We start from the raw sequence: 13,073 nt of genomic DNA on the forward strand, positions 1-13,073 counted from the left end.
AATGATACATCATTAGTACACATATCCACATGGTAAAACATCATTAATACACATCGTCACATCATAATGCATCATTAGTACACATATTCACATAATGATACATCATTAGTACACATATTCACATCATAATGCATCATTAGTACACATATTCACATAATGATACATCATTAGTACACATATTCACATTATAATACACCATTAATACACACAGTCACATCATAATGCATCATTAGTACGCATATTCATATTATAATACACCATTAATACACACAGTCACATCATAATGCATCATTGGTGCACATATTCACATTATAATGCATCATTAATGCACAAATTCACATAATGATACATCATTAGTGCACATATTCACATTATAATACACCATTAATACACATATTCACATTATAATGCATCATTAGTCCACATATTCACATCATGATACATCATTAGTACACATATTCACATTATAATACATTATTAATACACACAGTCACATCATAATGCATCATTAGTACACATATCCACATGATAAAACATCATTAATACACATCGTCACATCATAATGCATCATTAGTACACATATTCACATGATAATACATCAATAAAACACACAGTCACATCATAATGCATCATTAGTACACATATTCACATTATAATGCATCATTAGTACACATATTCACATCATAATGCATCATTAGTACACATATTCACATAATGATACATCATTAGTACACATATCCACATGGTAAAACATCATTAATACACATCGTCACATCATAATGCATCATTAGTACACATATTCACATAATGATACATCATTAGTACACATATTCACATCATAATGCATCATTAGTACATATATTCACATAATGATACATCATTAGTACACATATTCACATTATAATACACCATTAATACACACAGTCACATCATAATGCATCATTAGTGCACATATTCACATTATAATGCATCATTAATGCACAAATTCACATAATGATACATCATTAGTGCACATATTCACATTATATTACACCATTAATACACATATTCACATTATAATGCATCATTAGTCCACATATTGACATCATAATGCATCATTAGTACGCATATTCATATTATAATACACCATGAATACACACAGTCACATCATAATGCATCATTAGTGCACATATTCACATTATAATGCATCATTAATGCACAAATTCACATAATGATACATCATTAGTGCACATATTCACATTATATTACACCATTAATACACATATTCACATTATAATGCATCATTAGTCCACATATTGACATCATAATGCATCATTCGTACACATATTCACATTAAAATACATCATTAATACACACAGTCACATCATAATGCATCATTAGTACGCACATTCACATTATAATGCATCATTCATACACACAGTCACATCATCATGTATTTATTTTTTTTGTACACAGAATCGAGATCGAGTATATTGTTACGGGACCGCGGCGAAGATGTTGTTTGCCGAGCGGATGGCCGCCGCGCTCGAACAGTTATCCCGACTAACCCGATTCCTGAACGTTGGCCGAATCGCGCCACAGATATTCAATGGGGAAAAGACTAAAGCGAAGGTTGTGAAGAAGAAGAACACCAAAGCAAAAAGGTTGGAAATGCTACTAAATTTATTCCTACTATTTACACAATCAAAGTAACCAAGGAGAAGGAAGGATAATAAAATAAAAACAGAAGAAGAAGAAGCGGACAAAGTGAAACTTAGCTTATCTATGGCAGTCTTACATAGAACCCTGGACAGAACAAACGAAAGACGGACTCACACGAATTGGGAATTTGCAGGCAGGAAGGATCGGAAGGAGGAATGGCTTGGCGGGGGAGGAAGGTTCAGCGGGGATCGGTCGGGCCGGAAGCGGATAGCTGCCGTCAATACCCGAGCTGGGATCGCCAAAACAGCCGCGGTTCCAATCTGCACGGCGAAGCCCCTCCGGTGCACCGTTCGCTCTCCAAAGCTGCTCCTTTGAACTCTCTTGCACTTGGCTCTGCACACTCGGCACTTTCCCTACTTGGCACTTCGCACTTCGCCGCTCTGACTCGCTTGCACTTGATCGTCGCACGTATCTCTGCATGTATCTCTTTGGACGTATATCTTAGGACGTATCTCTCTCAGGACGTTCCTCTCTTGCTTCGCCCTCGTGCGCACTTCTTCTTAACGGCTTCCGCGCGTGCTCTTTATAACCCCCCGGGCAATCAAGCCGCCGGCCTCTAGAACACGCCCATCGGTGAGCTCGCCTCGGCCCTGATTGGTCGGCACGGCCCTCTGGCTCCGCCCTTGATGACGATGGGCGGGCACGCCCAGGATTCGGCGGCTCCTCCCCCTTCTTCTCCGAGCCGACCTCGTGGCGAATGGAGTCGTGGAGGGAACAGTTGGCAATTGTTGGAAGGGGAAGGTGAAGGGAATCTACTCTTATTTCACTTGGTGCAATGGAGTATTTAAATTAATGGAAGACACAGCCTTACACTAATACACATAATAAGGATATAACTACCGAACCGGGATATATGGTGTCCTTCGTGTATGTTTTATGGAATTAACTACGGGAACGCCCTTTGACCTTTATACAACAACAAATGCAGGAAGGAGGGTGACATTTTACAACAATTCATTACACAACAAAAAAAAAAACACATTCTCATATCCACAACAATATATATATATATACATATATATATATATATATATATATATATATATATATATATATATATATATATATATACCTTTTTTAACACAGAATTGAGCTCAAGTATATGCGAGGCAGGGCGGGGTCAGGCCTCCCGCATACTCGCCCCACCTATGTAAGGCGGGGAGGGGTGAAGCCCCCCGCCGACAGGGCTTGATACCTCGCCCCACCTTTATAAGGCGCAGCGAGGTGAGGTCGCCCACTTGGGTGAGGTTTGGACCAAACTTACTCTCCACGAGAAAGGACATATATCTCATGTAAGTTGCAAGACAGTTGCTCATAAAATGTAGTCGTGATTGAACCATATAAAAAACAATACAACACCTAAAAAGGTCCTTCCTCTGACAATCGAAAGACAACAAGGATATCTCTGTATGAATGAAAAAACAAGATATAAAACTAAGACATCCACAACCATGCCCACCAAAGGTAACAATACAAAAAGTTTTAATTAAAACAAAAGCCGCGTCGATGTTACACAATGCCTCAGATGCAGCTGTGCCTATAACGTCGATGTTATAGGCACAGGACATTCCTATTGATTCGATTACTTGATGTTATTTTTGTGCAAAGTGAAAATATATCTCGGCAATTTCCCATTTGTGGCGACAAATTTTTAATATATCTCGGCATTTTCCCATGTGTGTCGACACGTGAACGAAGCTATGCTCCTCTCTCCACATTATTGTGATGACGTATAAATTAAATATTTCATCGTGACGATTGTCAACAAATGGACGAATTTTTAATATATCTCGACATTTTCCCGTCTGTTATTTCGGGCGGTGTATGACTGACCATGCCGCAATTTAAACAAAATATATATATATCTCGGCATTTTCCCATCTCTTATTTCGGGCGGTGTATGACTGACCATGCCGCGATCTAAAAAATATATATCTCAATGGACTTGAAGTTACAGGCCTTTGAGCATTCATTTTGTTCTATAAAGGGCAACTTTCATCGGATTTTCTTCCCGTTTTTTTTCAACCGAGTCTAAAACTATGTTAGCGACTGTGAAAAAAGAAATGATATATCGAATTTGATTTGAAATAAAACTGTGTGAGAGAGGAAGACACCACGGGCCTACAAAACAGGCCTCAAAGCTATGCGAGTTAATAAAATGGTGGATATTTGTTTTTATGAAGCCTCTCCCAAAATGGGTGGAGCTATGGTTCCCAGAATGGGTGGAGCTTCGAGGTTTTGTCTTCTCTGCAAGAACAACAAGAAGAAGAAGAAGAAGAACAACAACAGCAGAGGGCACTCTCTGAGCAGCGTCTGCGACGTGGCTAAAAATTGACGGGCCCCAACCTCGCCCGTCAAAGTGATGGACATCCATTGTTACTTCCATCTCCACTTCACCATCAAAGGAAATAAGTGAGAATTTTTCACCACCCTTGGACCAAATAAGGTGAAGAATCTGCTTCCTGATGTGGTCTCCAGAGTCCAAGCAGTCAGTGAGGATTGCCACATGTTTATCGCTGAAAAATAATCTTCACATGCACAGAAAACAAAACTGCAATTTATCATTGAGCTTCCTGGTCCTCAATCACAGAGATTGGTGAACTTCTTTAGGAGAGGAATTGATGGCTAAGATTGTGATGGAAGATTTCAAAATCCAAAACATGTCAAGATACTGGTGAAAGTAATAAAGTCAAGAACATGTAAATGCTGATGTTTTTACAACTATAATGGCCCTATTGTTTGCACCAGTGCCCAAGTATTGTACCATCAAATTGAAACTATCTTCCAAAAACAGATTATTGAGTAAAGATTGAAAATGTCTCATAGCATTGATTCAACATGAAAACAGTTTCAAAGAATCAACTTCAGTGGACTCCAAAAATAAAACCAATATCCATTTGCGAAAGCTTTCATGTTAAACACTTTGCAATCAGTTAATAAATGAATACAATCATCAAAATACAACATAAGAGCAAAGGATGTACATATTAAATTAAAATTTCAAATCTTATTTTGGTGTGGAAACACATTTATTATATCGAGGACTTTCATAAAAAATAAAATGCGGGGTGGGGTGGGACCGCCCGGCGACTGAACCCGAGTGGTTGCCCCACCTATTTAAGGCAGGGCGGGTTAAAGCCTCCCGCATACTCGCCCCACCTCTATAAGGCAGGGATGGGTGAGGCAGCCCGCTGACAGAGCTCGAGTCCTCGCCTCTCGGCGGAGTAGCTCTTCCTCCGAGGTCATCTGGGTATCCTCTCGGATTCGTAGTTCCTCCTCCGAGGTCCTCTGGGTTTCCTCTCGGATTCGTAGCTCCTCCTCCGAGGTCATCTGGGTATCCTCTCGGATTCGTAGTTCCTCCTCCGAGGTCCTCTGGGTTTCCTCTCGGATTCGTAGCTCCTCCTCCGAGGTCCTCTGGGTATCCTCTCGGATTCATAGCTCCTCCTCCGAGGTCCTCTAGGTATCCTCTCGGATTCGTAGCTCCTCCTCCGAGGTCCTCTGGGTATCTTCTCGGATTCGAAGCTCCTCCTCCGAGGTCCTCTGGGTATCCTCTCTGATTCGTATCTCCTCCTCCGAGGTCCTCTGGGTATCCTCTCGGATTCGTAGCTCCTCCTCCGAGGTCCTCTGGGTATCCTCTCGTATTCGTAGCTCCTCCTCCGAGGTCCTCTGTGTATCCACTCGGATTTGTAGCTCCTCCTCCATGGTCCTCTGGGTATCCTCTCGGATTCGTAGCTCCTCCTCCGACGTCCTCTGGGTATCCTCTCGGATTCGTAGCTCCTCCTCCGAGGTCCTCTGGGTATCCTCTCGGATTCGTAGCTCCTCCTCCGAGGTCCTCTGGGTATCCTCTCGGATTCGTAGCTCCTCCTTCGAAGTCCTCTGGTTATCCTCTCGGATTCGTAGCTCCTCCTCCGGGGTCCTATGGTTATCCTCTCGGATTTGTAGCTCCTCCTCCGAGGTCCTCTGGGTATCCCCTCGGATTCGTAGCTCCTCCTCTGAGGTCCTCTGGGTATCCTCTCAGATTCGTAGCTCCTCCTCGAAGGTCCTCTGGGTATCCTCTCGGATTCGTAGCTCCTCCTCAGAGGTCCTCTGGGTGTCCTCTCGGATTCATAGCTCCTCCTCCGAGGTCCTCTGGGTATCCTCTCGGATTCGTAGCTCCTCCTCCGAGGTCCTCTCGGTTATTCATATTCACATTGTAATACATCATTAATAAACATATTCACATTATAATACATCATGAATGCACGTATTCACATTTTAATACATCATTAATACACATATTCACATTATAATACATCAATAATAAACATATTCACATTATAATACATCATTAGTGCACATATTCACATTTTAATACATCATTAATACACATATTCACATTATAATACATCATTAATAAACATATTCACATTATAATACCTTATTAATAAACATATTCACATTATAATACATCATGAATACACATATTCACATTATAATACATCATTAGTACACATATTCACATTATAATGCATCATTAGTACACATATTCACATCATAATGCATCATTAGTGCACACAGTCACATCATAATGCATCGTTAGTACACATATTCACATCATAATGCATCATTAGTACACATATCCACATGATAAAACATCATTAGTACACATATTCACATGATAATACATCAATTAATACACACAGTCACATCATAATGCATCATTAGGACACATATTCACATTATAATGCATCATTAGTACACATTTTCACATCATAATGCATCATTAGTACACATATTCACATTATAATGCATCATTAGTACACATATTCACATCATAATGCATCATTAGTACACATATTCACATCATAATGCGTCATTAGTACACATATTCACATTATAATGCATCATTAGTGCACATATTCACGTCATAATGCATCATTAGTACACATATTCACATTATAATGCATCATTATTACACATATTCACATCATAATGCATCATTAGTACACATATTCACATTATAATGCATCATTAGTGCACATATTCACATCATAATGCATCATTAGTAAACATATTCACATCATAATGCATCATTAGAACACATATTCACATTATAATACATCATGAATGCACATATTCACATTTTAATACATCATTAATACACATATTCACATCATAATGCATCATTAGTACACACAGTCACATCATAATGCATCATTAGTACACATATTCACATCATAATGCATCATTAGTACACATATCCACATGATAAAACATCATTAGTGCACATCGTCACATCATAATGCATCATTAGTACACATATTCACATCATCATGCATCATTAGTACACATATTCACATCATAATGCATCATTAGTACACATATTCACATTATAATGCATCATTAGTGCACATATTCACGTCATAATGTGTCATTAGTACACATATTCACATTATAATGCATCATTAGTACATATATTCACATTATAATGCTCATTAGCACACATATTCACATCATAATGTGTCATTAGTACACATATTCACATTATAATGCATCACTAGTACACATATTCCCATCATAATGCATCAAAAGTACACATATTCACGTCATAATGCATCATTAGTACACATATTCACATTGTAATGCATCATTAGTACACATATTCACGTCATTATGCATCATTAGTACACATATTCACGTCATAATGCATCATTAGTACACATATTCACATCATAATGCATCATTAGTCCACATATTCACATCATAATGCATCATTAGTACACATATTCACATCATAATGCATCATTAGTAAGCACATTCACATTATAATGCATCACTAGTGCACATATTCACATCATAATGCATCATTAGTCCACATATTCACATCATAATGCATCATTAGTACACATATTCACATTATAATGCATCATTAGTCCACATATTCACATCATAATGCATCATTAGTAAGCACAATCACATTATAATGCATCACTAGTACACATATTCACATCATATTGCATCATTAGTCCACATATTCACATCATAATGCATCATTAGTCCACATATTCACATCATAATGCATCATTAGTCCACATATTCACATCATAATGCATCATTAGTCCACATATTCACATCATAATGCATCATTAGTAAGCACATTCACATTATAATGCATCACTAGTACACATATTCACATCATAATGCATCATTAGTCCACATATTCACATCATAATGCATCATTAGTCCACATATTCACATCATAATGCATCATTAGTAAGCACATTCACATTATAATGCATCATTAGTACACATATTCACATCATAATGCATCATTAGTACACATATTCACATCATAATGCATCATTAGTACACATATTCACATCATAATGCATCATTAGTACACATATTCACATCATAATGCATCATTAGTACACATATTCACATTATAATGCATCATTAGTCCACATATTCACATCATAATGCATCATTAGTACACATATTCACATTATAATACATCATTAAACACACAGTCACATCATAATGCATCATTAGTACGCACATTCACATTATAATGCATCATTCATACACACAGTAACATCATCATGTATTTTTTTTTTTTTTTGTACACAGAATCGAGATCGAGTATATATATGAGGCAGGGCGGGGTCAGGCCTACGGCATACTCGTCCCACCTATATAAGACAGGAATGGTTGAGGCAGCCCGGTGACAGAGCCCGAGTCCTCGCCTCTCGGCGGCGTAGCTCCTACTCCGAGGTCATCTGGGTATCCTCTCGGATTCGTAGCTCCTCCTCTGAGGTCCTCTGGGTATCGTCTCGGATTTGTAGATCCTCCTCCGAGGTCCTCTGGCTATCCTCTCGGATTCGTCGCTCCTCCTCCGAGGTCCTCTGGGTATCCTCTCGAATTCGTGGCTCCGCCTACGAGGTCCTCTGGGTATCCTCTCGGATTCGTATCTCCTCCTCCGAGGTCCTCTGGGTATCCTCTCGGATTCGTAGCTCCTCCTCCGAGGTCCTCTGGGTATCCTCTCGGATTCGTAGCTCCTCCTCCGAGGTCCTCTGGGTAACCTCTCGGAATCGTAGCTCCTCCTCCGATGTCCTCTGGGTATCCTCTCGGATTCGTAGCTCCTCCTCCGAGGTCCTCTGGGTATCCTCTCGGATTCGTAGCTCCTCCTCCGAGGTCCTCTGTGTATCCTCTCGGATTCGTAGCTCCTCCTCCGAGGTCCTCTGTGTATCCTCTCGGATTCGTAGCTCCTCCTCCGAGGTCCTCTGGGTATCCTCTCGGATTCGTAGCTCCCCCTCCGAGGGCCTCTGGGTATCCTCTCGGATTCGTAGCTCCTCCTCCGAGGTCCTCTGGGTATCCTCTCAGATTCGTAGCTCCTCCTCCGAGGTCCTCTGGGTATCCTCTCGGATTCGTAGCTCCTCCTCCAAGGTCCTCTGGGTATCCTCTCGGATTCTTAGCTCCTCCTCCGAGGTCCTCTGGGTATCCTCTCGGATTCGTAGCTCCTCCTCCGAGGTCCTCTGTGTATCCTCTCGGATTCGTAGCTCGTCCTCCGAAGTCCTCTGGGTATCCTCTCGGATTCGTAGCTCGTCCTCCGAGGTCCTCTGGGTATCCTCTCGGATTCATAGCTCCTCCTCCGAGGTCCTCTGGGTACCCTCTCGTATTCGTAGCTCCTCCTCTGAGGTCCTCTGGGTGTCCTCTCGGATTCATAGCTCCTCCTCCGAGGTCCTCTGGGTATCCTCTCGGATTCGTAGCTCCTCCTCCGAGGTCCTCTGGGTATCCTCCCGGATTCGTAGCTCCTCCTCCGAGGGCCTCTGGGGAGCCTCTCAGATTCGTAGCTCCTCCTTCGAGGTCCTCTGGGTATCCTCTCGGATTCGTAGCGCCTCCTCCGAGGTCCTCTGGGTATCCTCTCGGATTCGTAGCTCCTCCTCCGGAGTCCTCTGGGTATCCTCTCGGATTTGTAGCTCCTCCTTCGAGGTCCTCTGGGTATCCTCTCGGATTCGTAGCTCCTCCTCCGAGGTCATCTGGGTAGCCTCTCGGATTCGTAGCTCCTCCTCCAAGCTCCTCTGGGTATCCTCTCAGATTCGTAGCTCCTCCTCCGAGGGCCTCTGGGTATCCTCTCGGATTCGTAGCTCCTCCTCCGAGGTCCTCTGCGTATCCTCTCGGATTCGTAGCTCCTCCTCCGAGGTCCTCTGGGTATCGTTTCGGATTTGTAGCTCCTCCTCCGAGGTCCTCTGGCTACCCTCTCGGATTCGTAGCTCTGGGTATCCTCTCGATTCGTAGATTCGTAGCTCCTCCTCCGATGTCCTCTGGGTTTCCTCTCGGATTCGTAGCTGCTCCTCTGAGGTCCTCTGGGTATCCTCTCGGCGGCGTAGCTCCTCCTCCGAGGGCCTCTGGGTATCGTTTCGGATTCGTAGCTCCTCCTTCGAGGTCCTCTGGGTATCCTCTCGGATTTGTAGCTCCTCCTTCGAGGTCCTCTGGGTATCCTCTCGGATTCGTAGCTCCTCCTCCAAGGTCCTCTGGGTATCCTCTCGGATTCGTAGCTCCTCCTCCGAGGTCCTCTGGGTTATTCATATTCACATTGTAATACATCATTAGTACACATATCCACATGATAAAACATCATTAATACACATCGTCACATCATAATGCATCATTAGTACACATATCCACATGATAAAACATCATTAATACACACAGTCACATCATAATGCATCATTAGTACACATATCCACATGATAAAACATCATTTATACACATCGTCACATCATAATGCATCATTAGTACACATATCCACATCATAATGCATCATTAGTACATATATTCACATGATAATACAGCATTAATACACACAGTCACATCATAATGCATTTTTTTTTTTTGTACACAGAATCGAGATCGGGTATATTTATATATATATAATTATATATATATATATATATTTTTTCATACAGAATTGAGCTCAAGGCAGGGCGGGGTAATGCCTCCCGCATACTCGCCCCACCTATATAAGACGGGGCGGGGTTCGGTCGCACACCGACACAGCCCGCAAACGCGCCCCACTTAGATATGGTGGGGAGGAGTGAGGTTTTAATTTTTTTGTTTGTTTGTTTTTGTATACAGAATTGAGCTCCAGTGTACATAATAATTTATTTATTTTTGTACACAGAATTGAGCTCAAGTATCCAATTTTTTCTTTTTTTGTGTGCAGAATTGAGCTAGAGTATATATATATGAGGCAGGGCAGGGTAAGGCCTCCCACATACTCGCCCCACATATATACGACGGGGAGGGTTGAGGGCACCTGTTGACAGAGCCTGAGTCCTCGCCCCACCTATATAACGTCGAAGAGGCGGGAAATAGAGCCTTGGAGAAACTGGTCCCCATGGTGAATTTGGAACAGCTCTAGGGAGGGGCAGAACAACCCGAGGAGGGGTTGTTTCCTGCAGCTGCGGTGGTTGGACACACGAGGCCTCTCTGCAGACCTGGATAAAATCACAAACTGGTCAAACAAGTGGAACATGTCTTTCAATCCTGACAAATCTCACACTCTTATGATGTCTCTCCGAAAAGACCGTCTGGACAACCCTCCCATCTTCCTTCTCAACAATCCTCTCAAAGAAGTTCTGTCACTCAAGCTCTTGTGTTTTGCTACCTGCCATGATCTTTACTGGGAAAGCCACATTTCCAAGCTGGACTCCAAAGCCAATTGCCGACTGGGCATCCTACCTCGTGTGAAGACCTTCCTTGGCACACCTGAGCTCCTCACCACATACAAGGCTTTCATCCGCAGCTCAATGGAATACTGCTCTCCCCTCTGGGCTGGAGCTCCTGTCTCACACGTGGCTCGGCCTCACGCTGTTGAAATCAAAGCTTTCAGAATCATTGGAATCTCCCGCGATGAAGCTAACTCCGAGGGCCTTTCACTCACTCACCGCAGGCAGGTTGGTGGTCTTTCTGTCTTCTAGACTTCTACCGACTCCTCTCCGGCCTTGCTTCCCCTACTCTGTCTGTGCTCTGTCCACCAAATACTCCTCCTCGTCGCACAAGATCTGCCTGCAACCCTCTTCTGGTTAAACTGCCAAAATCAAGACTCTCCATTCACCTTCACTCTTTCATTCCTCTTTTTTCCCGCCTCTGGAACAAACTCCCTCGCTCTCTTCAATCCCTCTCCTCCCTCCATGTCTTTAAAACAGCTGTCCACCACCATCTCTTATCTTCCTCCATCCAAAACCGTGATCTTTTCTACCACCGTTAATTCACCCCAGATCCACTTTTGTGAAATACCGACTTCTCTCCTGAAAGTTCGAGCAGTGTCCACGTTTTTTTTTTTTTACCTCTCCCCCGCCCCCCCCCTGCTCTCCCCCGCCCCCCCCCTGCTCTCCCCCGCCCCCCCCTGCTCTCCCCCCGCCCCTTCCCATGTCTCCTCCCACCCCCATTCCCATGCCTCCTCCCCACCCCCTTCCCGTGCCCCTTCCCCCCAAGCCCTCTCCCTTCCACAGATCTCCCGATGTCCCTGCTCCCCATCTGGTTCTCCCGCTCCCTTTATCATATGTTTTATGTTTTATGTGTCAGTTTGTCTTTTTTGTGATCAATGTTAACTTTTACATGAGCCTCGATATTGTATACTAAAAAATAAAAAAATAAAAACATAAATTTGGAGGAATCCCGACATCCGTGAGGTATGTTTTACTTGCAGAACTGAGCGAAGATCTACTGTAATCTATATACCCCACAAGGATTGGGCTAATAACATGACCCTGCCGGGCGGATAAGTCCTGTGTCGTTGGAAGATTCGTAACGTCTATAATTTCGATATTTGATGATCATTTTAACAATCGGTTTGTTTGTTTCACACTGAATGAAAAACATAAAGGTGGAGCATGGCGATTGTGATATCAGCGACTAGGTTCGACGATATGCTCGGCATGAACGAAATTGGAATTGAAATGGCGGAGTGTGGAGTCAGCCATTGTACGCCGTAATGACATCAGACGAAATTACATAATCCTGTAATGTGACCAGATCCTTAGCTCTGATTGGTATACGTATGAGGGGACACACCTACATACGGACGGACAAACACTGTTCGAGACGGCTTTGCCCCCAGGCCCAAAGGGTACAATGGTGCCTCTGGTCCATTCCAATCGGTAGTTAACATGGGTCCTGTCCCGCCCCCTCAACGTCAGGGTCGCATACCTTTATATTCTCACAGCAACCATGCAGAACTACAACGCAAGTTTGATGAACTAGAAGATATGGGTGTCCTTGTCAAACCGGAAGACGCAGGAGTCAACGTCGAGTACCTCAACCCATCTTTCTTGGTGAAAAAGTCCAGTGCGGGTCCGACTGGTCATGGCATTTGCCGATGTAGCAAA

This window comes from Myxine glutinosa, chromosome 4 (genome assembly GCF_964187855.1).
Source record: "Myxine glutinosa chromosome 4, kmMyxGlut1.1, whole genome shotgun sequence".
Classification (NCBI taxonomy): domain Eukaryota; kingdom Metazoa; phylum Chordata; class Myxini; order Myxiniformes; family Myxinidae; genus Myxine; species Myxine glutinosa.